Source organism: Bactrocera neohumeralis, chromosome 5 (assembly GCF_024586455.1).
Source record: "Bactrocera neohumeralis isolate Rockhampton chromosome 5, APGP_CSIRO_Bneo_wtdbg2-racon-allhic-juicebox.fasta_v2, whole genome shotgun sequence".
In the NCBI taxonomy this organism is placed as follows: Eukaryota; Metazoa; Arthropoda; class Insecta; order Diptera; family Tephritidae; genus Bactrocera; species Bactrocera neohumeralis.
Window position 1 is genome coordinate 70,987,726 of NC_065922.1, and position 18,413 is coordinate 71,006,138.

Genomic DNA, 18,413 nt, shown 5'->3' on the forward strand with positions numbered 1-18,413 from the left:
CTTTTCATTTTACAAGATATCTTCATGAAATTCAGCTTATTTTATTGTCCAAGACAACGAATATACATACATACATATGGTTCAGATGGTGCATATATGTATGTACATACATACATATATAATTTAAACAGGCTTACTTAAGGGGGTATTCTGGTTTAGAATTACGAAAAAATCGATTTTATTTTTGCATATTTTTATAGTATAACCCTTCAAGAAAATGTCCATTTTCGAAATTCAAATTATTTTCCGAGTTACAGCTCATTTTGTGACTCCAACTCCGACTGCTCGCGACTAGTTCTCAAACTTTAAACTCGTTTTTCTCATAACTACTTTTCTAGAAACGGTGTGCATGATATCTCAAGTTCTACTTAACCGATTCACATGAAATTTTACACAGAGCTTTCTTATATATTATAGTATCGCACTACGAAGAGCTTTCGAAAGATTTTTTTTTTTTTATTATTAAAAAATTCCGAACCACCAAAAAAATGGAAAATACGAAACTTTTTTTCCAAACCTCCACCATTTTGTAAAAAAAAAAAATTCTTTTCAAAAACGTTTCGTAGTGCGATAACTACAATTTTACTCTTCACGGATTTTGCATAAATTTTCATTTTAGGTCACGGAAAGGATTTACATACTTACATATATACTGCACACCAGGACAAACCATTGTTTCATCAGTCTCTACTTCGCCGACATGCAGTTTTTTTAAATTAAATTTTTTTTCTTATATTATTTATGTTTTGTATTCTTAAAATATCAATAAAAAGCATGTAAAAAAATGGATAATCAAAATAATTTTTGATTTTTTTTATCGCGTCAAAAAAATACCTAAAATTCGGTCTTCTAAACCAGAATACCCCTTTAATCACATTTTGCTATTTAAAATTTAATAATAATAATATGCTTCACATTTTTTTCATTAAAAAACCTACAATTTAACAAAGTTTTTGCAGATAAATTAGTGGCAGTATAAGCGCACTACCTTAGCAGACTGTTAAGTAACGTTTGTGAGTTTTTTTTTTATTTAGTGTCTTCATTAATAAGGCTCATATATACATGAAAAAAATTGATTGCGCATTATTTTTTTAACACTCCTACCATAACAGTTCTATTAGCAATTTTAATACGTTTTTTTTATTTTTAATTTCTTTTTTGAATTTTTTTTGTTTTTTCTTTGAATCAGCCACTATAAGCACTACTACACCTGTTCATCCATTTCAAGCGCAGCAAACACAACAAAGAAAGAAAACAAACTTCAGCTAGCTCGCTCAATGCTTGTTTGTTGATGTCACGTTTTCAAAATCTTACCACCCCGCAACGTCGCATCCACTTTTGTTGACAGTAATGTTTGTCCAATAAAAAGCTAGTTTTTGTGTCACCTAGCTAGTTAATGTATCCCTCTTCTTACATACATATGTATATCGGTATGCAGTATACGAGCTCTCTTTAGATATTTATATATGCAGCGATGAGTTCTCTCTTAATGTCATATAGGCTGCGATGCGCTCTGTTTTTATAAATGTGTACATATATGCAGTGTGTGCGCTCTCTCTTAAGTGTTTACAACGTGGTTCTCATTTTGTTAGATTGCGCTCTCTTTTTTATAAATTTGTATATAATGCGATTTCGCTTACATTTTTTGTGTATGTTTATTTTTGTTCTTGACGTTTTTTACACCTTTTATAAAGCTTTCGCTTCTCTCAAACTGTTCTACGCGCACACGCTCTCGCATTTGCCTTTTTTTACCGAATTCTGCGGCGTACTCTTCTTCACTCTCTTGTTTTACAACTTGTTTTGTCGTTTTTTGGCGTCTGTCTGGTTTATTTAGTTTTCTCATCGCATTTGTCCTACATATTTTTTGTTGTGTTTCGAACTTTTTCCTCGCGAAATATTCGTATTCGTCAATTGTGTACTCGTGTATGTCCATAGCTGGTTCCTACATTCTGACTTTTTGTTATTTTATGTATAATGGGGAACAACTGTAAAAACAAGAGCAACAAGATTATTATTTTTTTTTGTGTTCTTTGTTGTTGCGTGCGAAGCATTCGTTGGCTTGCTATAGCTGCTTTGACAGCTAACAAAACTATTTAGACAAAGGTATGCTTATACATACATACATATGTATGTGCATATGCTTCTGCCAAGGAGTGCGGGAATTTATTTCTGTATATTTTAGAATGGCTTCTCCTTTGCTTGTGTTCAATAGATTTCACAACAACAATTCTCAGATCACCTTTGTCGTCTACTAAACATGCTGAACTGTAACCCTTCTTCCTCCCCATTTCATACTTGATTTGTTCACTTTCTTTGCTCTTTAAATGCGGAAATGCACATTTAATGCAAAGAATTATTTAAATACGCAATAAAAATGTCCAATAAATATTCTTATCTCCACACCTAAGCCAGCACACTATATCCGTTTTGCTTACGACACCGCAATTTCTTCAGGTATTCTAATGGAATCGCCCGTTCGGTAATGAAAAAAGTGTAAATTAAACAAAACAAAAACAAAAAACACGATACCAACGCGTTGCCCTAAAAGGCCACGATTGCATTCTCAACCGCGTTCGCTCATCCATTCACTCGCTCACTCGCAGGCATTTTTTAAACAGCATTTAAATAAAAATAACAAAAAACTATGTACATATGTATGTATGTATATGCCTCGCATGTGTGTCAGTACAATACAATACACTTATAGTATATTTAAAAATTCAAGAAGCAGCACTAACGAAAGCACAACAAAGCAGATAGGTGAAAAAGTGTGAAAATAAACAAATCACCAGACCAAGCAAAACCACACAACAACAGTTTAGTATATAACAGCGGTACACAATTTCGTTGTGTTATTATTGCTCTTCTCAAGTGTTGCTTGTTGTTACTCTCTCGCGCTCTGCTGTATATAAATACTCGCGTACTAACAGTATCGCGTTGTTTGTTTGTTTGTATTTTGACTTTTGTTAAAAATATGTCAACAAAAACCGGCCGGAACAGGCTTTGGCGTAAACAAAAGTACGCAAAAACGAGACAACTGTGATGTTGTTAGAAAGACATTCCAAAAGAAGAGAGGCGTTGTGTGTGTAAGAGCACTGAAGTATTGAGCGCATGCAAAGCAAACATACACGCACTTAATTTTTCGTTATTTGAGTGTTGGTGAGAAAGGGTGTTCAATTTTATTTATTTTTTTACTATTGCTACTTGTAAATAAGTCTATATATTTTTTTATTACTGTAGTTTTTAAACCATATCATTTTTTTAAGATTTCAGTTACTTTTTTTTATAAATACTGTTTTTATATGAAAAAGTATGACAATTTTATAATCCACGGTATTAGGGTTGTCCACTTAAAATTGTTAAAAGAACAAATAAAACGGTAGCTCTGCTTCTGTTATTGACAGCACTCAGTGAAAAAAATTGTACTTACACATGTGTTTATTCATAGTATATACATATGTATGTACGTACAAGGAAATCGTTTCAATTGCAAAAGCGTGTCTAGTAATCAGTTAAAGAGATAGTAGTATCTGGGTTGCCAACTTAAACTTATAAAACATTTGTTATTATAAATTGTGTTCTCCAAATTAAAATTTGTACTACATTTCATTTCATTTTATAAATTTTTGATAATTTTTTAAATTAATCTAATCATACTGACATTTGTACGTAGGTACATACAAAGGTATTTGTTATCTTTTTTGCATTTTGCAACTCACTTCTTGCTCTTCTACTTTGTGTCATTAAACATTAGTGCTCTTTATTGCACAAGTACATGTCATTTTTATTCGTACTCTTCCGCTTCTCAGCCGTGCGAATTGTTATATAAACAAAAAGCACATTTTTTCTAACGTAACAAACAAACAAATTTTCATCAGTCAAAAATCTAGACACATGTACATATCTACAACTATGTATGTATAACCATATACATATGTATGTATATTTATCTGCGTTTGTATATATTAAGATACATACATTCTTCTAATAAAATACTTTTGCTACAGCTACATATGTACATATGTATGTATGTACATTTTGCCAACCATATGGCACAGTACATAAACACATCCGTATGTATTATTTTCTTTTGGTTAAAATCAGTTAGTTTGTGGGGCGTGACGGCGTTAATTAACTTGTGAGTGGTCATACGGAAACTTTGCTTCTCCAAAAAAATTATGATTTATTTAAATTAAATAATCAAGTTTAGCAGTTAAACTAAAGAGCGCACACGTTTTCGTGCTTCTGTTGCTCCGTCGAGGTGGGCGATCAGGCACTATTCTATAAAAACGAAGCACATGTGCATTTTCGCTGCAGGTGAACAGCCAACAATGTTCTAGAAGCTAATGAAGAGCGTGTGGTCGGAATGACAAGAAATTGTATAGTTTAGAAACTTTTTCTTACTCCTCTCAATGAGAAGCACTTATGAATTGCTTATTTTATAAGTATATGGTGTATGTAAGTATACACTTGTACAAAATTCCCAAGGCTTTTTCGATACTGTGGATCAAAAATCTAACGGTTCGTTGATTTTATGTCACCTAAATCAACGTTTTCAAGTACATTCACCACGGTTTCGCCGAATAGTTTAACATTTTGCTACTGTTTTTAATTTTCTTCGTTTTATATGCGCTGCGCGTTCGATTCTATAAATGCCCAATTATTGTTTTTTGTTGTTTTGCTTTCAAAAGTCACAGCAGTCATTTGTTGTTGCAAATATCTCAGCCGACCATTGAGCACGCGCCTGTTAAACACGCCTGCTGTCACTCTGATGGCTACAGTCATTGCCACTTTATACATACATACATATTTATACATATGTATATGTATGTATATGTATATAAATATCTACTTTTAGGTATGTGTATATATGTATTTACATAGGATCATTCTTTAAAATTCTAAATTGTCAACCAGCTTGAGCAACAACAAAAGAGATCGTATATTTGCATATATATACATACACGCACTTAGATACCACAACAATTTACATATTTCTTCTATACACTTTTTTGCTAAGTACATACATATGTATGTATGTATATATCAGATGGTTGTATTTGTACTTAAGTGAATTTGGTCGTTATTCCCCAGTCCACTAACCAACCATTTTCTGCTCATTTAAATGCACTCATACATACATATTCAATTAATTTACACTTCATCATTTTGAGTAGCTGACTTAACACCAGCAGAACAAACTAATACTTATTAAATTAAATATCAACCACACGAACACATACATACTTATTATACACGAGACAACAAATAACTGACCAGACTTTTGCGGGCAATGAGTATGACAGCGATAGCCAAAAGGCAAAGAAAAAACCCTAGACGAGGCAATATGAGTATGAATAGAGGCAAATTCAGTGGCCGATAACATTTTTGTATTGTATATTGTTTTTCTTTCGTTATTGTTGTACAAGGAGAGCGAGTGCGCATTTGTGTACACAAGAGGTCAAATTAAGCAAACAGAAAGGAGAGGTGCCAAGTATTTATAAGAAATATTAATTTTTTATATATATTTATCATCAGAAATGGCATCTATGCATAGGGTTTGCAAATGATGCATTAAAAAAATTATTGAAAAAACATCCAAAAATTTTTCCATATTTTTTATTGAAAATAAACTGTGGAAATGTCTAGATATTGGCCCTTTCTAAGCTGGCTTTGATTTGAAAGCCATTCAAATGGAAGCTTAAGAGCTTAAACTCGGAATCTCCGCTATATATGTATGCACATACATGTGTACATATGTATGTATGTATATTGCTTGCCGCATATACATAAATGATTTTTTTAAGTAAGAATTCTATTAACATGGCCACTCTAAATTCAAAAAGCATTTTGTGAGAGTCACTGCATACATATGTACATATACATATGTTTTAAATATACGTACGCACATAGGCATTTACATTTCTTTGTTGTTTACTTTTTTATTTGATGATTTGAGCAAATTTGTAAAGCATTTCGCGATATGAAACGAAATTTACCGAATGCTTTCTACGGCTAAGCCGAATTGAGTCGACTCAGGTTTTACTTAATGCAAATTAAATAAATTTTTATGCTTTTAAGGCTGTTTTTGTTGGCATTTGTATATTTTTTTAATTTTTTATAAAAATGAGAGCTCACACTCACTTTTAATTACGCTTTACTGTGCATACACATGTCTAAATTGCAGTGAGAGAGCGCTAAAGAGCTGATATGCATTGAGTACATTTTACTATCAACGTTGTTGTGTTGTCTCAGTTCGCCGCTTCGGCTGCCCATACCGGGAATGGCACATTTTTTGGTGACACACTCTCCGCAACGTAATGCAATGCATTGTTGCTATCGCTGCTGTATACACGATCTTGTATTGTATGGGTATTTCAATTGGTTGCTCCGTTGTTATTTTTGTTTTTAGCATACTGTTACATATATGCATGTGTGTACACAAACATTCATATACTCGTATGCTTGAATTTAATATATTATTAGTTTACCCGTACAGCAAGTAACGTGTTATACCTCTTTGTTGTTCTTGCGGTGACTGGTACAAAGCTGTTGCTCGTGTGGTTGTTGTTATTATTTTACTACTGTTGTATGAGTGTGAGCATGTAGTTTATTTGTTTGTTGTATTTGCCGCTATCTCATTACTCTTTCGAACTGTGATTATTGTAGCTATCGCCTCATAACACCCCACCCTATCAGCAAGAAGTCAACGTCAGTAAGAGCGCTGACGTCGACGTTTATTGGCATCGGCTCCGGCATCTGCGCCGTCGTTCGATGCTGCCGCTGTTGCTGGCATAATTCGCGACCGCAACGTAATTTGTTTTGTGCCTTTCAACCAGACGGATGATATTTTCGCTGACTACACGAGTGTATGTAGCGCGTTTTTTTCTCATTGTTTAATGTCTACAACAAATTATAATTTAATATTTTTCGCTTATAAAGGGCATCCAGTACTCTGCTAAAGTTGTATGATTTGCAATAAATATTCCTGTGAAACATTTTGTCGTTGTTGTATATGTACTTATTATTGTTTGTGCCTCCGCAGTGGAAGTAAATTGCAAAAAGTTTGTGAATATTAATTAAGTATTTTGGCATAATTGAACAGAAAAAACGAAAGAAATCTGTGAAAATTTTCCACCCACATTGGTGTTTGTCAAAACGCAGCGAAAAAGCTTTGGCAGCGCTACCCGTAGTTGACAGCGGCGCTGTGAAAGCGAGCAAGACAGCAAGTCTGCGTACAAATTAAAAGAAATTTGCAGTGCAAAAAGTGACTTGGTGTGTGTGCGTGTATGTGTATTTTTGCAAACATCGAAATAGAAAACGAAAATCGCTTTGAAAGTTGTAAAAATACATGCAGCCACAAAATAAAAACAAAAAACTTACCTATATAGTGTATATAAAAACCGCAATAAAATATTTAAAGCAATTAGCTACAGCGACTGGCATTTATTTGTGCGCTGTCGGAAAAAACAAACAGATAAAACGATACAAAAACAAAGGCACCTCTAATTACAAACTATTGCAAATTGCTTATTAGAAATACACACACGTTTCGGCTGACTACAGAAATTAAATATGAAAAGATACTATTTCTAAATGTAATATACATACATACATATATATTCAGACAATCATAGCAACAATTTACATGAATTATATACAGTTTAACAAACGAAACGGACAAGTGCAAGCGAATATCAGCGATACGAATTCGTAACTATCCGATTGCAAACTCATTGACCGCATACCGAGTAACCGCTACTTGTGAGCACAACACAACACATACGACACCAATCGTATTGTGGAGAGCAGTGTCATCAGCAGTAGCAGTGTACGAAAACCGAATACACGCGTGCTTTTAAGTTGTGTGAAACACACATCAAAAGTGGAGGCAGCGGCAGTCAGAGCGTCGAATCAGTGGGAGTGCTTGTGTGTGTAAATGACTGTTTGAAAAGCGAGTAGGAGCAAAAGTGTAGTAGGCCAAATAGAGAGGAAGCGGAGACTTTACTGAAGAGGCGGTACTACACATAAGCAACCGATTGAGCATTTAACGAGACGGTGAAACAGCAATCAACTTTGACTATTTTAATGTGAGTGTGTGTAATTTAATGCAGAATATTTAGAAATTAAGCATTTGAACGTTTTTAAAAATTAATGACTTAAAGGTGTTTAGCTTTTATTTGGCCAGGTCTGCTTTACGTGCTGTCAACTTTTTTTGACAATATTAAAATATTAAGGCTTTATTAAATAATATTTTTAACAAAGGCATAGTGAATCATGCATAGTGAGAGCATTTTTTTTCATAATCGCGTATGTAAATACATACAAATATAGCATGCGTGTAGGATGCATTATACAAAAATTCTATACAAAGTAATAGCTACCAATGAACATTAAATATGTACATATGTATGTATGTAAATAGAAATTTAGAAAGCTTCCGTTTATATATACACTAACTAGTCCCTCAATTTTTGCGATATTGATCTGAAATTTTGCACATGTATTTTTTTTCCCGAAGAATCTGTTCATGTGTCGGAATATCGCCGATATCGGACTACTATAGCATAATGCTGTCACAAACTGACCGATCAAAATAAAGTTTTTGTATTGAAAATTTTTTTATTTGTCATGAAATCTGCTTATTATCTTAGAATATTCTCTAAGACAATACCACAGTCTCCGTACATATTGTGTAGATCGAACTTCTATTGCACTTAGCTGCTATACAAACTGACTGATCGGACCGATAACTGAGCAGAATTAAGGTAGATATTTTATTGTTGTCTTTTATGCTTTAAGAAACTCACTTGGGAAGGATATTATTGTCGTTGCAGCCGAAATTAAAATTGTTGCATGTTTTCTTTGAATTTTTGCCATATAAAAAATTTTATTTAACGAAGTAGTCTCATTCTTTTTGAGTAATTTTTAATGCTTAAATTTTCATATTTTCTCTTTTAATTAATGTTTTAAAATATTGTTTGAAATAGTTTGCGTTGTAATGTGTGTCCGCCCTTAAAGCAGCTTGTCTCATACTACAAACAAATCTTACATGATTTTATAGTATAAGAATGTACGTATTCATTCTGTCATAGTTGATCGGTTATTTGTAAAAAAAATGTTTATGCAGATACATATTTTTTCTGCAACGCGTACGCTAAATGTGTCATCACATACCCAGGCGTTCATTATGGCTATACAGCATTTTATACGTAAAAGTAGGTATGTATACTGTAACTTTATCTAAATTTTCATGTGCATCACATTTGCCGCCTACGTCACTGCACCGCCCCACGAACTAAGCAACACGCTACGTACATATGTACATACATACATATATACATACATATGAGAGACATATCATAATAAACATATAATAGCGCTGCTATAATAACGAGTCGAAGCATGAGTACTCGTAGTACTCGTATTTTTGTGTATTTGCATTCGCATTGAAACTCGTGCGCACATTTTATTTGTACAGTAGCGTTCAATAAAATTGCTGCAAAAAGTATAAAAAGACGATGTTTTCATTTCTTTTTATTTTTTCACTTAATTTTTCGGGATATGAATGAATGTAGTCGATAGTGTACACACACACATGAATTTACATTAAAAAATTGCCGAAAATTCTGTCTGACATTTAAATCATATACCAGTTTACTATAGTTGATTCATTATTTATGTATGATCTAGTATTTTGTGCAATTAACTTCACGGTTCTCTTTTATAGGAAGAATGTGAAGAGGGAAATTTAAATTAATGCAAATGCGGTTTACATACATATCTACATATAGTACATGAGTATAAGTTCATATGATGTGTGCGTGTGTACTGACACTTTTCAGATACTCTCCCGATGTTTAATTCGATAATAAACGCGTTTTTTATATGAACTCAAAGCATGTGTATCCATGGTTTGTAATATCATGAATTTATTTTTTATTTGTTTTTATTATTTAAAATTTTATTTTTTTTTATTCTTGTGTCATTAATTTTTTTTTACTATAATTTCCTTTATTATTTTGTTTTTTACTTTACATTTTGTTTTATTATTATTAATTAATTTTTTTTATTAAATTTTAATGTAGATACTTTTGTCTTGTTATATCTAACTGAATTCGCATTGTATTCGAATTTATCGTCGCTTCTTTCTTTTCTTCGGAAGTATTGTACGAGTACACACAAATCTGGTGACTGGCAATTTTCCTTACACCCATTTTTTGTTAAATGCACACATATACATATGTACATACATACCTACATATATATATTTGCATTGGTATTTATTTATTTTAATTCCTCTGTTTCATACAAATCTGGATCCATATAGTATTTCCCGCAGTCAGTCATCGATGTTTGATTCGCTGAAGTGTCACGAATACATACATATGTACATACATGCATCTCATATACGGATGTGTAGCTGCGTGCGGGTTCGTTTATTTGTATATATTTGACTCGGTTCGTTTTGCATTTATGACAGTTGTTTGACGTTATTTTTCTTTGATTTATTTCTGGTGTGAATTGTTTCTTGCCGAGTGCTGCTAACCGCAGCTCTTAAGTGATTAATAATAAGGCAGTAATTATTAGATATAATGTTTTATTAATTCAATTTTAAGCTAGTTGATTATTTGTGCATGCCTGGAACAATAATTGGATTAGTAATAGCATTTTAATGGCATACATACATACATACATATATGCAATAAATGTATTGGTTATTCCCATAGCGTTTAGGGAAGTTTCTAGAAATACAGTTGGATTTTTTAAGCTTTGTGCTTACATAAGTATCTACTTTTACCTATTTTGCATATTCTTTTTAAATAAGATAAATATATGTATGTATTTATGGTAGCTTAGTTTTTTATTTGCATGTGTATTAATGCTGGTGACATATAGTACATACATACATACATATGTATGTATATATTTCATGTAGAAACATTGAACTTCTGGATGATGTAATTCACCCAGAATGCCGTTGTCGCCACTTTTGCTACTAAATATTAAGTATTTTTGCTGCTATTGTTGTTGTTGAATGGCACCGGCTGTGCATTAAAACATTGTCTACAATTTCGAAGGGAAGTTATAGAGCGCCATCAAAACAAACATGTGAAGTTACTTATATTTCAAACAACTACACTACGAAACTACAAGTCAATATTTGTCGTCTGAGTTGTTAGCTCTTGTAGAAAGCCATGTCAGATTAAAGCGTGTTCCATATGGAAATTGTATTCTTGTAATATTTAGTAAAATTTGTTAGAAATTTAGTAATCGAAATTGTGTTTGAAGCTTTTTTCACTTCTCTCTATTTCTGCGTTGACTCCCAGATCTTGTTCCTCTGCAGAAATTCGTTGAAAAGCCGACTTTAGCGGCTGAATTCTATTTATTACCACTCTTTATGAGTAAGCCTGTCCATGAACTGTCGGTTAAAGCTTACGTTTCCACTAAATATGTACGTAGCTTTTATGTATGTTTAGATTTATTCCATTTCCATAGATGAATCATTTTTTTTCAGTTTCACCTTATAACAAAAGATCGACAACATAAGTTATATTTATTCCATATTTATTGGAAGCCTCTCCTTTTTTCTGCTGTATTCTATATATCCGATATTAGTATATTTTAGTTGCTAATATCGGCTCTGGCTCCTACAAGATATTCGGAGTTATATTTTTAGCCCCAATTAGTCAATACTGATGAGTCAGTTATTAGGATCTTGAATCTTAAAAATAAAATTCACTGAAATCAGTTTCTTAAAAAATATCGCCAGCATAAGTTATGTCGTAAATCTACAAACTTTAAATGAAGTCTCTTTCGAAATAGGAATCTTATATTTAGATGACCACAGTTACTGTATATATATGTACATACATACTACATATATTCGATCTTCCGATATATTGAATAGTGTGTGTATATAAATTGCCGCTGCTGTGTTGCCATACTTAGCTTCTTTGAGGTGCGTTTGCTTAGCTTGACGTGCGGCATTTCGGTATTCTTTTTGGGTTTTGCTTTTATAGTAAACTGATTAAGGAAGCAACGTACATAGCTACACACCCACCACCCACCGCTACGAATCGCTATGGCCTGCCTACACTCTTCAGCAGCAGCCAAAGTTGCTCCCAAAACAGAGGAATTTTTTCGCAGCTTTGTGTGAGCGACAACTGCCCGCATTGTTTTTGTAATTTAGTTATTTATATATCTTTTTTGTTATACATTAGCATTTTAAAAATATCCAATGTGTATACGCATGCACGAGTAGCAACGAATGTTTGTAGTTGTAGTCTTAAAAATTGCGTTTAGAACTTTTTTTGCCGGCAAGCGTTCCTCTACCAATGCTTTAGCAGAAAAGCACACAAATGCACGTAAAGCTATTCAGCTACATTCAGACGTATGCGCAGCGCAGGAAAGTCAACCAAGAAAAGTAAATATAAACTGATTGTTTGGTGGGCTGGCGAACAGTGAAGCCCCGAAACGTCAACGTCAATGACGACAGTGGCGGCGACTGCAATTCAACGTGTAGTACAACAAAAAGAAAAAAAGATGTCGCTCTGATGCCTATCTACATATGTACATATACATAGTGTATGTATGTGTATGTACAAATGCTATGTTAAAATGTATTTACATGCATGAATCTATGTATAAAATTGTAGCTTGGAAGAATTAAGACGCGACAGTAGAAAATATACGAAATAAAAATATTTATGTGCAGAAATGCCTTTCCGTTGTTGTCGTCGTTGTCATTCATTCGCTTCCTCGTTTCCTATTTCGCCGTATTGTTGTATAACAATATGCTTTTCGCTTTTCTACAGTGATGCTTCCGCCACCCCATCATTTGAAAGTTTATTGAAAGCATTCTAACAAATGACCTCACATTCAATTTCTACTTATTTCCCAATCAGCAGCATACAAGTCACCTTTTACCACTGGGAAGAGTTATACAGCTCTTGATCACTTGTGCAATTCTACTTTTTACGTGTCATATTATTAATTCAATATATTCAAAGTTACTCACAAACTATTTGTATTTCGTCGCCATTTGCTTACAATATTTATATACAAGCTTCAAGTGCTTCTACCGTTGCTATTTCATTTACCCGCTTATCTTATCTATTTCCACACGAATTTGCTTTTTTCACAAGTTCGAAGGTTTTTGGTTTATTATTGCGTTTGTTTATTTTCTCTACATATTTACATTTGCAGTTTATTTGTTGACAGGAATTTTTTTCTCTCAGCGAGTAGTTGATTTTGCAATACTCACTAGTTACCGGTGGTAAATGAGAACTGAACTGAGGAAATGTACATGTATATTCACCTTGAATCGGTATAAAGCGTGCAAGTCTTATCACAGTAAATTAAATTTTAAATATATTAGATAAAAATAAATGAAAACAAGAAAAAACGTTAACTTCGGTTGCACCGAAGCTAAATACCCTTCACAGGTGCATTTCTGTTAGTAACTATGTGTTCAGTTTGTATGGAAGCTATATGCTATAGTAATCCGTTCTAAACAAGTTTTTTAGAGATTACATTGTTGCCTTAGGAAATAACATTTACCAAATTTCGTGAATATATCTTGTCAAATGTGAAAGTTTTCCATACAAGCATTTGATTCCGATCGTTCAGTTTATATGGCAGCTATATGTTATAGTGGTCCGATATCGGCCGTTCCGACAAATGAGCAGCTTCTTGAAGAGAAAATGCCGTTTGTAAAATTTCAAAACGCTATCTTAAAAACTGAGGGACTAGTTCGTATATATACAGACAGACAGACGGACATGGCTAAATCGACTCAGCTCGACATACTGATCATTTATATATATACTTTATAGGGTCTCCGACGATTCCTTCTGGGTGTTACAAACTTCGTGAAAAACTTAATATATAATATATAATTATTAATTTAGAATATACTAGAAGTAGTAAATGCTAAAAAGTTTGAAATACATTAGATAATGTTAAATTAAAAAAGGAAAAATATGGAGTTGAGATAAAAAAAAACAATTAAATTAAAATTAAAAAAATTATAATAATGGGTTGTCAAAAAAGTGTTGCGGTATTCTTATTGAATTTTTTTTTATTGAAATTGAAATGAATTTTTGATGACTCATGCCCAGCTCTTGACCGATGCTACGACTGCTACTATGCCGGTCTCTTTCGACCAGCGATTTTATCGCAATTTTCGACGACAGGCCTTCCGGAGCGTGGCGCATCTTCGACCACCTCTACACCAGAACAGAACGTTGAAACCATCGTTGTGCGGTGGAAGTGGAAACTGTGTCGGGTCCATAAACTGCACAAATTTTATTGGCGGCTTGAGATGCATTTTTGCCTTTATCGTAGTAGTACTGTAAAATATGCCGTATTTTCTCTTTATTTTGCTCCATGTTTGCGACGCTATAACTCACGAACGACTTAAAAGAAACGACAATCAATCAAACACGTGTTAGCGCGTGAAATGAGCTTTCCAAAAAGGTATAGCATGACCCGATGCGATGAATAAAACTAGAACTACGCGCTTTCAGCGCCAACTAGCGAAAATACCGCAAGACTTTTTTGACAACCTAATATTAAAGAAAAATTTTTAATTAAACTAAAACAAATAAACCAAAATTAAAAAAAAAAACGAATACAAAAAAAATAAATGACATTAAAAATAAATATATGAAATGCAACTAAAATAAAGAAAAAATTAAAAAGAATAGATAAGCAAATAAAAATGGCATGAAATAACACTAAAACTGTATATTATGTATATTTCAATAGATTTTCCATAAAGTAATAATAATAATTTTATTTTGCCCTCTCACTACAACCATACATACATTATTTTAAGAAAAAAATAAAGCTGACTATACTTCTATAAGTTTTTAAATGTATATTTAATGTCTTTTCTAATTATTATTCCTACCTATTTCCTGGTTTCTGGCGTAATCTTATTTAACATATGCACATTTTACACAAAATTAAAGCTTAATGCTTAAATTTTTAAGTAAGACAAAATTAGTTTAAACATTTTCTATTAAGCCAAAAAGCAAGTTGCCAGTATTTATAGCCTTAATTAAATGAAAAATCTAAACTAAGCACTAGAAAACACATACATACATACATACATGCATGCATGCTTGCCTAGCAACCCCGTGTGCCGTTATATTGTTGGCAATACGTTGCTGCTGCCTGCTGTTTTACGGACGCTGCGCTCTTTTAAGACGCCAGCAACAGCTGCACTGAGCATAGAAGAACAACTCTATTAGTTAAAATAAAAACCAAATACATACATACACAAACATACATATGGACGCAATTAGACGAATGCATTGCACTTAATGACAACATTGTTACATACTGTGCCTCTCGCACCTCTGCCTTCTGTTGGCTTTAATTTGCATTAAAATACTTTTGTTATTTTTAATTTTGTATAAAAATTGGCATGAACTTCCTTGAACTTGTTTCGAATGAAAAAAAAAAATCGAAAAACATACCGTACCGGTTACTCGGGGTTTTATTTTAAATTGGATTTTTAATCGCAATGTCAGTTTTCATTTTTGACAGTTCATGAACACGTTGACTTTTTTTATTGGCGAACTGTCAAACTGACGTTGACAATTAGACTTATGACAATTCAATTAATTAACTACAATTTTGACTTTATCCCGATATTAAGGGGTTACATGGGTTTCCTCGGGCAAAAAACGACCTTTTTTCAATATTTTTTTTACATATAAAAAATGAAATATTTTAGAGAAATTTTTTTTTATTTAAAAGACTCATATTTAATAAACATTATGTAAAATTTTCAAAAAAAAAATCAAAATGACAGTCATTACGACGCCATTTCCGGCAGTCCCTCGGAAAAAAGGTGCATCCGCGTTGTCAGCAGAACTTCTTTTAAGATCATCTGAAATAAAAATAAAAAATACATATTTTAGTAAAGACAATAAACTAGGTATTGGACGAAGGAAACAAAATGAAAATTGGATTTTTGGCAGACGTTTTTATAAAAAATGCAAATTTCGATGGAAATTTCTCGATTTTTTTTTTTAAATAGTTGTAATTAAAAAAAAAATAATCCTTCATTCAAGACCTTGTAAATGATATCTCGAAGACCTATGTAAAATTTCATCAAGATCGGTTGAGTAGTTCGCGCGAAATCTTGACAACCGACTTTGAAAACATAGTTTTGAGAAAAACGCGTTTAAAGGCGCCGCACTTAGCCTAGCTAGCTTCGATCGCACAAATTCTCAAGGCTGTATCTCCGAAACTATTAGTCGGATCAACTTGAAAATTTAGGACAATATTCTAGAGATGTTATAGAATTTAATTAGACAAAAAAAATTTTCGATTTTTTGAAACTGTGAAACCAATGTAACCCCTTAAGGGGTCATACCTGACCTGACAATTTTTGGGAATTAAAAAAACAACTAGTGTCATTTTTTTTAAATTTAATTGCTATAATTGTAAATATTTTAAGAATACACTAAGCGGCTACATTTTAGAAGCTTGTAACTCAAAAAATGTTTGAGATAACGATTTGAAATTGTGAGATGTTATTTTTAAAGGTATAAACTATCGAAATAGGCAAGAAAATAATTTTTCAAAATTCCACACTACGTGTGATCCTCAATTATTGTGAATTTATGTAAATTAACGTTCAAAATTATATAAATAATCTAATTTCAGGTTGCAATTTACGATTTTTCAAGTTTTCAGTTTCCGTTCTCCACAAAAAAACGTTCTTAGCGCATCAAGACAACCCTAAAAGTTGCTTTTAATCAACTCGAGAAGCACAAGTGACAATCGAGTACGCTTCTAGTTGTTTTTTCCCCTCTAACTGATTTTCCCCACCACCTCTTCAGCATCTTCGCTAATACTCTAGTCAATGACTCTCCATTAATAGTGACTTTGCCGCCAAAAATTGTGGAACATGCTTAATAAAAGCTGAAATGTTGTATAAGCTTGGCACAACTTTTGTTACGGCTGTTGCGCTCTTGTTGGCAAGAGTGTAGGGGTCGCCAGTTTTCACTATTTCTAATCTAATTCCAAAATTTCAGGTGCACCCCCTGCTGCAGTGTTCTCCTTCCATATACAACTTAGTATACCGCATGCGGTCGGCTACTACAGCACTGGGCGGTCGTTCGGTCAGCTTGGTGGTACATATGTATATATATATGAACGTATACGATAAGTGTACCATATACAAATCTGCTACACTTTCTTTGTCTGTCAGCGTCTCTTACGTGACGCTGATTACTTACTTACACTCATGTCTTTTTGTTGTTTCTCCCCACAACGCCAACTTAATTGTTGTCGTTGCATTGAGTTATTATTGATTTCTTCTACATTTCAACAACGTCTGTTGCTTGCAACACAGCTGGCTATTATTAGAAACATTTACATACATACATATGTATGTATGTATGTATGTATGCACATCTGATGTAGCATTTGCAGTTGCTAAGGCTTGTCTTATTTGTTTCTTTTCCACGTTTTTCCGAACAATTCTTACGCCACCAAGCAAACGGCATACATGCATATGTTTGTATGTGGCTAGGAAAATGTGCCAACAACAGCAACGACAAAAACTCGCATCGCCACATCTCATCACAGCGTGTTCTGTCATCCATACCACTGCTGATCGTTGGCCAACAGTTGACGCTTTCGCTTATTATACCCTGAACACGAAATTTGTAACACTCAAAAGGAATTTCGGAGACCCCAGACAAAATATACCTACATATACATACATACATACATAATCTTCTTCTTCTTAATTGGCGTAGAAACCGCTTAAGCGATTATAGCCGAGTTAACAACAGCGCGCCAGTCGTTTCTTCTTTTCGCTGCGTGGCGCCAATTTGATATTCCAAGCGAAGCCAGGTCCTTCTCCACTTGGTCCTTCCAACGGAGTGGAGGTCTTCCTCTTCCTCTGCTTCCCCCGGCGGGTACTGCGTCGAATATTTTCAGAGCTGGAGTGTTTTCGTCCATCCGGACAACATGACCTAGCCAGCGTAGCCGCTGTCTTTTAATACGTTGAACTATGTCGATGTCGTCGTATATCTCGTACAGCTCATCATTCCATCGAATGCGGTATTCGCCGTGGCTAACGCGCAAAGGACCATAAATCTTTCGCAGAACTTTTCTCTCGAAAACTCGCAACGTCGACTCATCCGTTGTTGACATCGTCCAAGACTCTGCACCATACAGCAGGACGGGAATTATGAGTGACTTATAGAGTTTGGTTTTTGTTTGTCGAGAGAGGACTTTGCTTCTCAATTGCCTACTCAGTCCGAAGTAGCACCTGTTGGCAAGAGTTATCCTGCGTTGGATTTCTAGGCTGACATTGTTGGTGGTGCTTACGCTGGTTCCAAGATAGACGAAATTATCTACGACTTCAAAGTTATGACTGT

At 33.6% G+C, this 18,413-nt stretch overlaps 1 protein-coding gene and 1 long non-coding RNA gene across 3 annotated transcripts in view; one reads left to right on the forward strand and one right to left on the reverse strand.

Moving 5' to 3' along the window:
- LOC126760238 (putative mediator of RNA polymerase II transcription subunit 26) overlaps nt 1–18,413 on the forward strand; it is a 74,417-nt gene that overhangs the window by 14,588 nt on the left and 41,416 nt on the right. Inside the window, exon 1 of one of the 2 annotated variants that reach the window (XM_050475722.1) lies at nt 6,759–8,090. The exons of the other annotated variant lie outside the window; for it this stretch is intronic. The gene's annotated coding sequence lies outside the window, so the exon portion shown is untranslated. Of the gene's footprint in view, nt 1–6,758; nt 8,091–18,413 lie in introns of those variants that run through there. 2 annotated transcript variants of the gene reach the window in all.
- Nucleotides 22–3,529, reverse strand: LOC126760240 (uncharacterized). The gene is made up of 2 exons (XR_007667178.1): nt 2,240–3,529; nt 22–1,985 (listed from the first exon to the last, which is right to left on the reverse strand). It is a non-coding gene; the product is annotated as an uncharacterized LOC126760240 (long non-coding RNA).